We start from the raw sequence: 14,947 nt of genomic DNA, 5'->3' as shown, positions 1-14,947 counted from the left end.
CTCTAGAAGCTCAAGAAGTCAAATCCCCAGATCTGTTTATATGACAGCTATATCAGGTTATGAACCGATTTGAACCATACTTGGCACAGTTGTTGGATATCAAAACAAAATACTTTGTGCAAAATTTCATTTCAATCGGATAAGAATATCGCACTCTAGAGGCTCAAGAAGCCAAGACCCAAGATCGGTTTATATGGCAGCTATATCAGGTTATGAACCGATTTGAACCATACTTGTCACAGTTGTTGGATATCATAACAAAACACGTCATGCAAAAATTCATTCAAATCGGATAAGAATTGCGCACTATAAAGGCTCAAGAAGTCAAGACCCAAGATCGGTTTATATGGCAGCTATATCAAAACATGGACCGATATGGCCCATTTACAATACCAACCGACCTATACTAATAAGAAGTATTTGTGCAAAACTTCAAGCGGCTAGCTTTACTCCTTCGGAAGTTAGCGTGCTTTCGACAGACAGACGGACGGACGGACGGACGGACAGACGGACGGACATGGCTAGATCGACATAAAATGTCGCGACGATCAAGAATATATATACTTTATGGGGTCTCAGACGAATATTTCGAGTAGTTACAAACAGAATGACGAAATTAGTATACCCCCCATCTTATGGTGGAGGGTATAAAAATTTTGCTTTTATGGGCTTAAGATCCTAAATTGGAGGATCGGTCTATATAGCAGCTATATCCAAATTTGGACGGATCTGAGCCAAATTGACGAAGGATGTCGAAGGACCTTACTCAACTCACTGTCCCAAATTTAAGCAAAATCGGATAATAAATGTGGCTTTTATGGGCCTAATACCCTGGGGGCTATATCAAGATATAGTCCGATATAGCCCATCTTCGAACTTAACCTGCTTATGGACAAAAAAAGAATTTGTGCTAAGTTTCAGCTCAATATCTCTATTTTTTAAGACTGTTGCGTGATTTCAACAGACAGACGGACGGACATGTCTAGATCGTGTCCGATTTGTACACTGATCAAGAATATATATACCTTATTAGGTCGGAAATGGATATTTTGATGTGTTGCAAACGGAATGACAAAATGAATATACCACCATCCTTCGGTGGTGGGTATAATAAAGTGTGCTGTAGATATGAAAATAACACTTTTCCCAGGTGCTGGTATTCGATGACGGTGGCCATGAGTATGCAGCAGAACAATCCCTCGGCGTACTGTGTTCCGTAAACTAGAAAGGGGACAAGACGATAGGTGCCAACTACAGAGGAATAAGTTTCCTCTCCATTACATACAAAATACTTTCGAGCGTACTGTGTGAAAGATTTAAGTCTAGTGTCAACGAAATAATTGGGCCCCTTTCAGTGTGCCTGAAGAGGGCCCTGGTAAATCCACCATAGACCATACATTTACACTGCACCAAATCCTGGAAAAGACCGGAAGAGGACAAATCAATACCTATCATCTATTCGTTGACTACAAAGGCCCCTTCGACAGCTCTTTACGTTCATAGGTATTTCAAGCTATTTCTGAGTTTGCAAAATGCAAATTGGCCCATGAACGTATTCCATTAAGAAACAGGGGAAACTTCTCGCTTGCTGAAATACGCTCCTCAATTAAAATAGGAAGGAACCTCACCGAACCGTTTAAAACCAAACGAGATTTCAGACAACGAGATAGCCTAGAAAAAGTTGATAACAACAACTTTGAGATAGTCAGCAACTTTATCTACTTCGGAACCGTCGTACCCAAAACAAACGACACCAGTTTAGAAACAAAACAAAGGATGATATTGGCTAACTTATGCTACTTTGGATTGGGCAAGCAGTTGTGCGCTCTAAATAGTAAAACGAAACCTTGAGAAAGAAAATTCCATGCTACTTACAAAATCCCTAATTGTTTTCCACACCACGCCCCTAAGTTGGTTCAAGTCTGGTATTCTGTCCCCACCTAAGTACCGATGTCTGTAAGCCGCGAAAGCAAGGCAATGACATCGAAAATTCTCTAACATCTCATCATCTTCCTCAGTATTATAAGTAAGTATTGTTTACAGTATTGACAACGCAATTTTTATACCCTCCACCATAAGATGGGGGGTATACTAATTTCGTCATACTGTTTGTCACTACTCGAAATATTCGTCTGAGACCCCATAAAGTATATATATTCTTGATCGTCGCGACATTTTATGTCGATCTAGCCATGTCCGTCCGTCTGTCCGTCCGTCCGTCCGTCTGTCTGTCGAAAGCACGCTAACTTCCGAAGGATAAAGCTAGCCGCTTGAAATTTTGCATAAATACTTCTTATTAGTGTAGGTCGGTTGGTATTGTAAATGGGCCATATCGGTCCATGTTTTGATATTGCTGCCATATAAACCGATCTTGGGTCTTGACTTCTTGAGCCTCTAGAGTGCGCAATTCTTATCCGAATGGAATGAAACTTTGCACGACGTGTTTTCTTATGATATCCAACAACTGTGCCAAGTATGGTTCACATCGGTCCATAACCTGATATAGCTGCCATATAAACCGATCTTGGGCCTTGACTTCTTGAGCCTCTAGAGTGCGCAATTCTTATCCGATTGGAATGAAATTTTGCACGACGTGTTTTGTTATGATATCCAGCAGCTGTGCCAAGTATGGTTTAAATCGGTTCATAGCCTGATATAGCTGCAATGTAAACCGATCGGGGATCTTGACTTCTTGAGCCTGTAGAGGTCGCAATTAATATCCGATTTGCCTGAAATTTTGTACGACGGATTCCCTCATGACCATCAACGTACGTGTTTATTATGATCTGAATATGTCTATAGCCCGATACAGCTCCCATATAAATCGATCTCTCTATTTTACTTCTTGAGCCCCCAAAGGGCGCAATTCTTATTCGAATTGGCTGACATTTCACACAGGTCTCTAACATATAATTTAATTGTGGTCCAAACCGAACCATATCTTGATATCGCTCTAATAGCAGAGCAAATCTTTTCTTATATCCTTTTTTTGCCTAAGAAGAGATGCCGGGAGAAGAACTCGGCAAATGCGATCCATGGTGGAGGGTATGTAAGATTCGGCCCGTCCGAACTTAGCACGCTTTTACTTGTTTATTTATACAGTCATTGTATACAGTACTTATATTCAATGTTTTATACAGATATTGTCGTACGACGTCCGTGCCGAGTTTGCTTCAAATCGGACCATATTTCAATATAAGTAGTTGCAATGGGTTCATAAATGATGCATTTTTCTCTTGTTTGTGGCGAAAGGTGGCTAACATATATGCCCGAGGTGGTTGGTATCCAAAGTTCGGCCCGGCCGAACTTAATGCCTTTTTACACCCATGTGGTTATATTGATGTGGTCGTATCGGATCAGATTTGGATATAGCTCCCATATAAACCGATCTCCCGTTTTGACTTCTTGAAGCCTCAATTTTCATCTGATATGAAATTTTGCATATTGTGTTCTGTTATGACTTCCAACAACTAATATATTAGGTTGCCCAAAAAGTAAATGCGGATTTTTTAAAAGAAAGTAAATGCATTTTTAATAAAACTTAGAATGAACTTTGATCAAATATACTTTTTTTACACTTTTTTTCTAAAGCAAGCTAAAAGTAACAGCTGATAACTGACAGAAGAAAGAGTGCAATTACAGAGTCACAAGCTGTGAAAAAATTTGTCAACGCCGACTATAAGAAAAATCCACAATTACTTTTTGGGCAATGAATGAAATGAATTTGTGTTTGTTTGTTTGTTTGTTTGTTTGTGGGTAAATTTGTTTGTTCTGTATAGACTCACAAACGGTTGAACCGATTTCTTACAAATTTTCACAGATTGTGGGGAGTGGTCCGGAAGGAGAAATAGGCTAAGGATAATTTATAGATATCGGTAGGGGCGGCTTTTAAGTTTGTTGATATTTGAAAGGGGCGGACCCTCCCCCATTACCCCAAAAACACCACTTAAAATCAAAACTGGACCGATAGAGACAATATGGGTATTAAATAAAAGGTATTGGGGAATAGAATACGAATTTGGTATTTAAAATTGGGATGAAGTATGCGAGGGGTCGTCCAACCCCAAAAACTCCCCCAAGACAATCTTATTGGACGTAAATATCAATATGGGGCTTAAATGAAAGGTATTCGGGACTAGACTACGAATATGACATAAAAAATGAGATTCAAGTAATTGGGGGTCTCCCCACCCTCAAATGAAGAATATAATTCGATCTTAGCTAGATGTGCCTCAAATAAAAGGCATTTGGTAACAAATTACGAATATGACATTATACTTTGTGTCCAAGAATCTAGGTGGTGCTTTTCCTCCTAAAGTCGCCCCCAATAGATTATTGGAGTGAGGCGCCCCCCACTAAACGGCTGTATAAACCAATTGTGAAAATATGGGGTTAATTTTAAAGTATACGGTTATGGACTGCGAATATAATATCTTTATTCTGCTCATATATCTAGCGGACAACCTCACCTCAAAACAGTTGATTGATTATAATAACCTAACGGGACACTGTCGACTTACCCCCAAAGTTATGACGTTCAGTGTGATAGGAGCAGTTGAAAACCTTAACGTCAAGTGGCAGCCATTTTTAGCTCATCGATAAGGAGACTTCTTTTCCTATAAAAGTCCAAACAACGTGCTGCTGGCCAACACTTTTATATTCAAAAGTTTTACTTGGTTTAATTAATGGTTAAGAACTGTCGCCACCGCACCTAATATAAAGACCGGCAAATTAGTTATCTACCACTGAGAATCGTTTAATATGGCAATTTAATTTGATTTAAAAAAGACAAAATTTATGACCATTCAACAGGTAGCCATATAGTCAGTTATAGACAACTAACACATGATGATCAATGTTATAGGGGTGTATGTTCAAAAAAGCTCTACCAGATAGGAGAAATGTCAAATTCTCATTCTTTCATATGCGGTTGCGCAAGGATACGGGGCGACATGGAACGGAGAACTTTTAAGTTATTTTGGGTATTAAAGTCTAAACCTTTTCCTTATAAGCGCCATCTATTCTGTTTGCAAATGAATCAACTGAATGGAGACGCCACCAGGAACAGACAGAGGGCAGAGTGGTTAAAATTTATCATGCAGCATCTATCTGTGTTATTGCAACCTATCGGTCCGTAAAATAAAGAAAACTAAAGTACAGGAATTTCGTTGCGGTTGTTTGCTGTATTATTTTTTAAATTTCCCACCCTAAGATGCTCCTTAGCAATAGTTGTTTGAGGTAGTTTAAGCGTCTATCTTTGCCATAAATAAAAATTTATTTAGTAGAGTGCGAATATCCAAGTTTGTGTTAAACTGTAAGAGGGGAAGAACCAACGAACGGACAAGAATTTGAGCTATTGGAGAGTAGGTTACGTTACAAAGGTGACATTTTTCTACGTCTTGAAAGCGAAAGCTCAGTGGAGCTTGTTTGATTGAAAAGTTAGCTCCTTTTTATAGTCAAGCCGAAGTAGCGTGCCGATAAGCTCATATTTTTTTTCGTTTTGTCACTCGATTCGTTCGACAAGTCATTGAAAACAGCTGATTTTATAGAGGGAAAATAGATTTGCTTCATGAGCCCCTAGAAGCCGCAATTTTTGTCCGATTTGGAAATGTGGTGTTCTATTATGACTTCCAACAACTGTGACAAGTATAGTCTAAATCGGTCTATAACCTGATATAGCTTCCATGTAAACCGATCTCCCGCTTAGACTTCTTGAGCCCCTGGAAGCCTCAATTTTCATCCGATTTGGCTGAAATTTCAAACGTAATGTTCTGTTATGACTTTCAACAATTGTGCCAAGTACCGTTTAAATCTGTCAAGAACCTGATATAGATCCCATATAATCCGATCTCCCGATTTGACTTCTTGAGCCCCTGGAAGCCGCAATTTTTGTCCGATTTTGCTGAAATTTTGCATGTAGCTCTTTGTTTTAACTTCGAACAACTGTGCCAAGTGCAGTGCAAATAGGTCTATAAGCTGGACTAGCTTCCATAAAAACTGGTCTCTCGATTATCTTTGTTCGGTTCCTAGAAGCTTTAATTTTTGCTAATTTGACAGAAGAATGGTATGCAGAATAAAAGTACGCCATTCAACTACAGCCTTCAAAAATAAAGATATTGAGCTGAAACTTAGCACAGATTCTTTTTTTTTTGTTCATAAGCGGGTTAAGTTCGAAGATGGGCTATATCGAACTATATCTTGATATAGCCCCCATATAGACCGATCCACCGATTTAGGGTCTTAGGCCAATAAAAGCCACATTTATTATCCGATTTTGCTGAAATTTCGGACAGTAAGTTGTGTTAGGTCCTTCGACATCCTTCGTCAATTTGGCTCAAATCGGTCCAGATTTGGATATAGCTGCCATATAAACCGAACCTCCGATTAAGGGTCTTAGGCCCATAAAAGACATATTTATTATCCGATTTTGCTGAAATTTCGGACAGTGAGTTGCGTTAGGCCCCTCGACATTCATCGTCAATTTGGATCAGATCGGTCCAGATTTGGATATAGCTGCCATATAGTCCGATTTCTCGATTTAGGGTCTTAGGCCCATAAAAGCAGCATTTATTAACCGATTTTCTGAAATTTGGGACGTGGGGTTGTGTTAGGCCTTTCGACATTATTCGTCAATTTGGCTCAGATCGGTTCAGATTTTGATATAGCTGCCATATAGACCGATCCTCCGATTTAGGGTCTTAGGCCCTTAAAAGGCGCATTGATTGTCCGATGTTGCCGAAATTTGGGACAGTGAGTTGTGTTAAGCCCCTTGACATACTTGTGTTAAGCCCCTTGACATACAGATCGGTCCAGATTTGGATATAGCTGCCATATAGACCGATTTCTCGGTTTTAGGTTTTGGGTCCATAAAAAGCGCATTTATTGTCTGATGTCGCCGCAATAAGGGACAGTAAGTTCTGTTAGGCCCTTCGACATCCTTCTTCAATTACACTCAGATCGATCAAGATTTGGATATAGCTGCCGTATAGACCGATATATCGATTTAATGTTTTGGGCCCATAAAAGACGCATTGATTGTCCGATGTCGCCGAAATTTGGGACAGTGAGTTGTGTTAAGCCCCTTGACATACTTGTGCATTATGGCACAGATCGGTTCAGATTTGGATATAGCTACCATATAGACCGATATCTCGATTTAATGTTTTGGGACCGTAAAAGGCGCATTTATTGTCCGATGTTGCCGAAATTTGGGACAGAGAGTTAAGTTAAGCCCCTCCACATATTTCTGCAATTTGGTCTAGATCGATCAAGATTCGCATATAGCTGCCTTATAGACCGATATGTCGATTTAAAGTCTTGGCCCCAAAAAAGGCGCATTTATAATCCGATTTAACTGAAATTTGACACATTGACTTATGTTAGGCTTTTCGACATCCAAATTGTATATGATTCAGATTGGTTTACATTTAGATATAGCTACTAAAAAGACCAATATTTTGTTATAAAGGGTGATTTTTTTGAGGTTAGGATTTTCATGCATTAGTATTTGACAGATCACGTGGGATTTCAGACATGGTGTCAAAGAGAAAGATGCTCAGTATGCTTTGACATTTCATCATGAATAGACTTACTAACGAGCAACGCTTGCAAATCATTGAATTTTATTACCAAAATCAGTGTTCGGTTCGAAATGTGTTCATTCACCGTAACGTTGCGTCCAACAGCTATTCGAAGGGTTCCCTTATGACTCTAAAGATAGCTCCGATATACAGAGTGCGCCAGAGAAACTTACTTATTTGAAAGGTCAATTAAAACAAAAGAACTTAAGTTATTATTTTAGTTCCTTTTTTTTTGATATAGCTGCCATATAAACCGATCTTGGGTCTTGACTTCCTGAGCCTCTAGAGTGCGCAATTCTTATCCGATTGGAATGAAATTCTGCACGACGTGTTTTGCTATGATATCCAACAACTGTGCTAATTATGGTTGAAATCGGTCCGTAATGATTGGAATGAAATTTTGCACGACGTGTTTTGTCATGATATCCAACATCTGTGCCAAGAATGGTTCAAATCGGTTCATAACATGATATAGCTGTCATATAAACCGATCTTGGGTCTTAACTTCTTGAGCCTCTAGAGTGCGCAATTCTTATCAGATTTGAATGAATTTTGGCACGACGTGTTTTGTTATGATATCCAACAACTGTGCCAAGTATGGTTCAAATCGGTTAATAACCTGATATAGCTGTAAAATAAACCGATCTGGGATCTTGACTTCTTGAGCCTGTAGAGGTCGCAATTATTATCTGATTTGCCTGAAATTTTGTACGACGGATTCTCTCATGACCGTCAACATACGTGTTTATTATGGTCTGAATCGGTCTATAGCCCGATACAGCTCCCATATAAATCGATCTCTCTATTTTACTTCTTGAGCCCCCAGAGGGCGCAATTCTTATTCGAATTGGCTGACATTTTACACAGGTCTCCAACATATAATCCAATTGTGGTCCGTACCGGACCATATCTTGGTATCGCTCTAATAGCAGAGCAAATCTTTTCTTATATCCTCTTTTGCCTAAGAAGAGATGCCGGGAAAAGAACTCGACAAATGCGATCCATGGTGGAGGGTATATAAGATTCGGCCCGGCCGAACTTAGCACGCTTTTACTTGTTTTTCATCCAATCTTGAATATGACATTGGTTTTTGAAATTCTTGTCTACTCTATGCAGCATATCAATCGGTATATTGACAAGTGGGTTCTGATGAAGTGCACGAGGATTTACACCACCCCAATAATTCATGTCTTGTTGGTTGACGCAGCCGGAAATGTGAAAGTGAACATCATTACTGGTAAAACTAACGCGTCTTCAGGCAGGTTGTCAGTCAGCATTTCGCATGCATTTTGACGGGCAACAAAATCGCGTTCAGTTTATTCTTGCACAACAGCCAATGTATAGGTATACAATTTAAAGATGCAGAATTCGTCGAACAGTAATGACAGAAAAGCTGCGTGTTTGCCGAATGCCGGAAGAACGCACAACTGACTTCCCCACTTTTACGATATTTTCCGGAGTTCTGATGGTCCGTTGAAGTCTATTGATGAATAGAATTGATGAATTTTAAAGCGAGTGCGGAAGTCATGTTGCTTATCAACAAGTGAGCGACCGTTAGAAAAGAATCTCTCGACGGAGAAGGCCGCTGCTCTCTAGACCAGAGCATGATGGCAACTGACTGGAGAGATTAGGGATTTCCCCATCCCCGCCCAACTCACCGCGGGAGTTTTTTCAAAAAAGTAAGTTTCTCTGGATCACCCTGTATGTGCATCGTCTGATTCTCACTTCTAGAGCCATTTCAAACGCATTTGTCAACCGATCTTCGCAAAGTTTTGCCAACGCTTCGTTCTACGACTACGACAATATATAGATAAAGCTCCCATATATATTTTTATCTGTCTTCATTTTGAGTTCGGTTCAATTTTAGATAAAGCTCTCATAAATATATATATATACAGCGGTCAAAAAAAGTATTCATCATTCAATGTTTTTTTTTTTAATAAGTCTACAAAAGACAATTGGAATAAAAACATATTAAACTAATGATGCAGTAGTGCTTGTGTGATATATATGTACACAATTTCATTGTTTTTAAAGAAAAAAATAGTATTTATTGGAACAAAAAGGGCCATTTTACAGCTGAACACAAAAAATTAAACAAAAAAAGTATTCATCATTGCAAAAAAACAAAAAAATAAATAACATAATTTAAAAAAATTAATACTTTGTTATTCGACCACCGCGTCTTATAACTTCTTTTAAACGGTTTGACATCGATTGGACTAATTTAGCGGTTATATTTTGGTCTATATTAGTCCATTCCTCCATTATCACCTGTTGCATTTGACTCTTGCTCGAAAAATTGCGCGTTCTCAATTTGCGTTCGAGATGTTCCCAAAGATGTTCAATTGGGTTCAAGTCGGGACTTTGAGGAGGAGTTTTAATGACTTTGGGGCAGTTATACAGCATCCACATCTTGGTATTTAAAGCAGAATGTTTGGGGTCATTATCTTGATAATATTGAAAGTTATTACCAAGCCCAAGTTTTACAGCACTATCTTTTAAATTCCTCTTTAAAATGTCAATGTAATACTTATGATCCATTACTCCATTAATAATTTCAAGATTTCCCGCTCCTGAAGCCGCCATACACCCCCAAACCATTAAACCACCTCCACCATGTTTTACAGTAGCAACTGTGTTTCGTTCTTCAAGCTCTGTATTTGGTTTTCTGTACACTATGACCTTTCCATCGCACCCAAAAAGATTAAACTTGCTCTCGTCTGCAAAAATGACTGTTTTCCAAAATGATTCGGGCTGTTTTACATACATTTTTGCGAAGTTTAGCCTTTTCACTCGGTTTATTTTATTTATAAAGGGCTTCTTACGTGCAGTTCTTCCTCTGTAACTATGCCTTTTGAGTGTATTTCGAATTGTTTGTGTAGTAACTTCCTTCCCTAAATATTCCATAGTGTTTTTACGAAGAATGGTCGCATTTGTCTTCGGAGTTTTCTGAACTTGCCGCACTAGCCAACGCACATCTCCAACTGAAAGTGCTTTTGGTCGACCAGATCTTGGTTTATTGTCAACAGTTTTCGTTTCTGTCCACTTTCTGATGATGGATTGTATAGGAGATCGTGGTCTATTTAATATTTCACTGATAGTTTTTTGAGTTAAACCATTCCTGTGGTGTTTTATTATCAAAACTTTTACCTCATCAGAAACCTCGTTTTGCTTACGACCCATTTTGACAAAAACTATATTTTCAATGAAATTAAATATTTGCTGTCAAGGGCAAAGCCTCCTTTACTAAATAAAACAGAAAAGGGGGATTCCCAAATAATATTTGAATTTGACTTTGATGATAGCACATCAATGATGAATACTTTTTTGTTCTGTTTTTGGTGTTATTATATAAAATTGCATTTTTTGCGCTAATTAAATTTATTTTTTGAATTTATTTTAAAACATATTACGAAAAATAAACTATTGCATAAAACTGCATTATTTGTTTACTTTAAATTTTCTTCAATTACCCAAAATAAGTGAATTTATTATCAATTTTGCTAATGATGAATACTTTTTTTGACCGGTGTATATGTATCTCCCGATTCTCACTTTTAGTGCCTTTGCAAACACATTTATCAATTAATCTACTCAAAAGTTTGCACATTGATTTCCTCTATGACTCCCACAATAGGGATGGATTTTTGTCGATATTCTTCTTTTCAAATTTAAGCAAATTTTCATTTTAACGACTTAGACTGCATACCCAATGTGGTACCGTATCAAAATGTTGGTTTTGTCGACTTAGCCCGTCCTTACTTGTTTTTTTTTTTTTAATTTCTGTCCTTCAAAATAGTTTATTCTTCACTTTCTATGTTATTTTATTTTGTATTTATTCATTTTTCTTTCAACTTTTTTATTTTTTAAGTTTTGTTTCGTTATATATATTTTTTCCCAATTTTCCAAAAAAAAAGGCTAAAATAATTTTTATTTCAATTTCTTTTGATTCAGTTATCATTTTTCCACTATTTTGTTATTTGCCTTTTAAATTATATTTTTCACACCTTGCATAGTTTTCTTTAAACTTAAATATGCATGACTGCATTCACATTTTAAATAAAATGAAATATGTTCACATTTCCCATTATTCTGCCATCCAATATAATTAACACTAAAGCTCATAAATTATAAGACGTCTCTTGAAGGTGAGCGTGGGTCGTACATGAGCATTCGTATATAAATATATAGATATATACATATGCATATCTGCATGTATGTATATGTTTTAACATTATTTACGTTGGCTGATGTGCCAACAAAAGAAATTAATATATCACTTCATTTTATACAGCATGGTGTCTTCATTTTTTCAGCTGTTAATCCTTATGATGATGAAAATTTAATGAAATCCAAAGAATATAAGTTTTACACTTCATTTATTCCAGTTCTGGTTCTGCTGTAGTACGCACATATTGGTATTTTTGTGTTATTTGCATTCTTTCCGTTTTTGTTTTTGCACACAACATGGAGGACGTAATGACACCGAAAAATAACAACAACAACAGCTACAATGATATAAAGCTTAATTTGGTAAAAAGGATTTTATGCTGTTAATGTATGACATAGCAGCAGCAACAGCATAGCACATCATACACACTACACCTACACTTAGCCCTCATTTCTTTAACCATGTGTGTGCGAATAAGTGTGTATTGTTGTTGTTTACATTCAATTACAACTGTTGAATACAAAAGAAAGCACAGCCACAATGACAACATCATCTCTCAACGAAGGCAAACATCTCACACATCCTTGATGTTTACATCCGCTTCGTCACATATTCACACAAACACACACCTGGCCTCTCTTATGGCACTACATTGGCTTAAACACGACCAACATTTACTGATTGTTAAGTAAACATCAAAATACATCACACACCTCAACTTGGAAACATCAAAGAAAAATTAAAAAAGGGCAACAACAATGCATTTCATCAATAGCAACGGCAAAATGAGAACAACCACAATGGCAACAATACTACTACACAAACAACATGCTTTTTTACGTACATGGATTGTTTTTATTTTTGTTTGTCTTCTTTTGACACGTTTTTCCAACGAAACGCAACAATTTGTAGGCGATTGGCGACTGTAGTATAAAGAACGAACGAACGAACGTAACGCATTGCAAAACAACTACTACAATAATAGCACCATGTTTTCTAGGCCGATCAAACAACTTCGTTTTTAGAAATTGCCATTGTAACAACAACATTCTTTAAGCCGCATGTCATCAAACTCTCAATCACATGTTTGTTTATTGTGAGTGGGTTAGTAAAGTCATACACACGCACGCACGCCCTCACCCACTCACTTGTACGCGTTACGATTTTAGAACGAACTCAATCAAAATAATATCACTTTGACCACACACGCACACAGAATAAGAACAAAAGACATGCTTCTTCTCTGCGAGAGTATTACGACAAATGTTTGTCTATTTTTTGTTGCTGTTAACCGCTCGCGAGTAGTTAACCGTCCATTTGATAGCATAAAATTTTTGAAACTGAGACCAGGACTAAGCCAACATAAGAATTTATATCGTCAGTCAACTGGTAGTAGACTAGATGAATAACAGTGGACGTCCCCCTGAATCGTAACATAGATGCTTATGAGAGTATGTTAACGTACTCTGGTTTGTAGATGATGTTAAGGGATAATAACATGAAACAAATGACTGACCCACATTATATAAGGAACAAGGAATAAGCAAAAAAAAATTTAAAATAGATTAAATAAAACTTTACCAAATTAAATTAAATTAAATTAAATAAAATTAAATTAAATTAAATTAAATTAAATTAAATTAAATTAAATTAAATTAAATTAAATCAAATTAAATTAAATTAAATTAAATTAAATTAAATTAAATTAAATTAAATTAAATTAAATTAAATTAAATTAAATTAAATTAAATTAAATTAAATTAAATTAAATTAAATTAAATTAAATTAAATTAAATTAAATTAAATTAAATTAAATTAAATTAAATTAAATTAAATTAAATTAAATTAAATTAAATTAAATTAAATTAAATTAAATTAAATTAAATTAAATTAAATTAAATTAAATTAAATTAAATTAAATTAAATTAAATTAAATTAAATTAAATTAAATTAAATTAAATTAAATTAAATTAAATTAAATTAAATTAAATTAAATTAAATTAAATTAAATTAAATTAAATTAAATTAAATTAAATTAAATTAAATTAAATTAAATTAAATTAAATTAAATTAAATTAAATTAAATTAAATTAAATTAAATTAAATTAAATTAAATTAAATTAAATTAAATTAAATTAAATTAAATTAAATTAAATTAAATTAAATAAAATTAAATTAAATTAAATAAAATTAAATTAAATAAAATTAAATTAAATTAAATTAAATTAAATTAAATGTTAAATTAAATTAAATTAAATTAAATTAAATTAAATTAAATTAAATTAAATTAAATTAAATTAAATTAAATTAAATTAAATTAAATTAAATTAAATTAAATTAAATTAAATTAAATTAAATTAAATTAAATTAAATTAAATTAAATTAAATTAAATTAAATTAAATTGAATTGAATTGAATTGAATTGAATTGAATTGAATTGAATTGAATTGAATTGAATTGAATTGAATTGAATTGAATTGAATTGAATTGAATTGAATTGAATTGAATTGAATTGAATTGAATTGAATTGAATTGAATTGAATTGAATTGAATTGAATTGAATTGAATTGAATTGAATTGAATTGAATTGAATTGAATTGAATTGAATTGAATTGAATTGAATTGAATTGAATTGAATTGAATTGAATTGAATTGAATTGAATTGAATTGAATTGAATTGAATTGAATTGAATTGAATTGAATTGAATTGAATTGAATTGAATTGAATTGAATTGAATTGAATTGAATTGAATTGAATTGAATTGAATTGAATTGAATTGAATTGAATTGAATTGAATTGAATTGAATTGAATTGAATTGAATTGAATTGAATTGAATTGAATTGAATTGAATTGAATTGAATTGAATTGAATTGAATTGAATTGAATTGAATTGAATTGAATTGAATTGAATTGAATTGAATTGAATTGAATTGAATTGAATTGAATTGAATTGAATTGAATTGAATTGAATTGAATTGAATTGAATTGAATTGAATTGAATTGAATTGAATTGAATTGAATTGAATTGAATTGAATTGAATTGAATTGAATTGAATTGAATTGAATTGAATTGAATTGAATTGAATTGAATTGAATTGAATTGAATTGAATTGAATTGAATTGAATTGAATTGAATTGAATTGAATTGAATTGAATTGAATTGAATTGAATTGAATTGAATTGAATTGAAT

At 34.6% G+C, this 14,947-nt stretch overlaps 1 protein-coding gene across 1 annotated transcript in view; it reads right to left on the bottom strand.

The window, feature by feature from the left end:
- Nucleotides 1-13,080, bottom strand: part of LOC106095068 (uncharacterized) — a 35,822-nt gene extending 22,742 nt beyond the window's left edge. The window contains exon 1 of the mRNA XM_059365105.1: nt 12,599-13,080. The gene's annotated coding sequence lies outside the window, so the exon portion shown is untranslated. The remainder of the gene's footprint in view (nt 1-12,598) is intronic.
- Nucleotides 13,081-14,947: the final 1,867 nt, after the last annotated feature.

The sequence above is a fragment of the Stomoxys calcitrans genome, chromosome 1 (assembly GCF_963082655.1).
Source record: "Stomoxys calcitrans chromosome 1, idStoCalc2.1, whole genome shotgun sequence".
In the NCBI taxonomy this organism is placed as follows: Eukaryota; Metazoa; Arthropoda; class Insecta; order Diptera; family Muscidae; genus Stomoxys; species Stomoxys calcitrans.
Note: the sequence above shows the minus strand (reverse complement) of the source record. Positions and strands in the feature narration are given on the sequence as shown.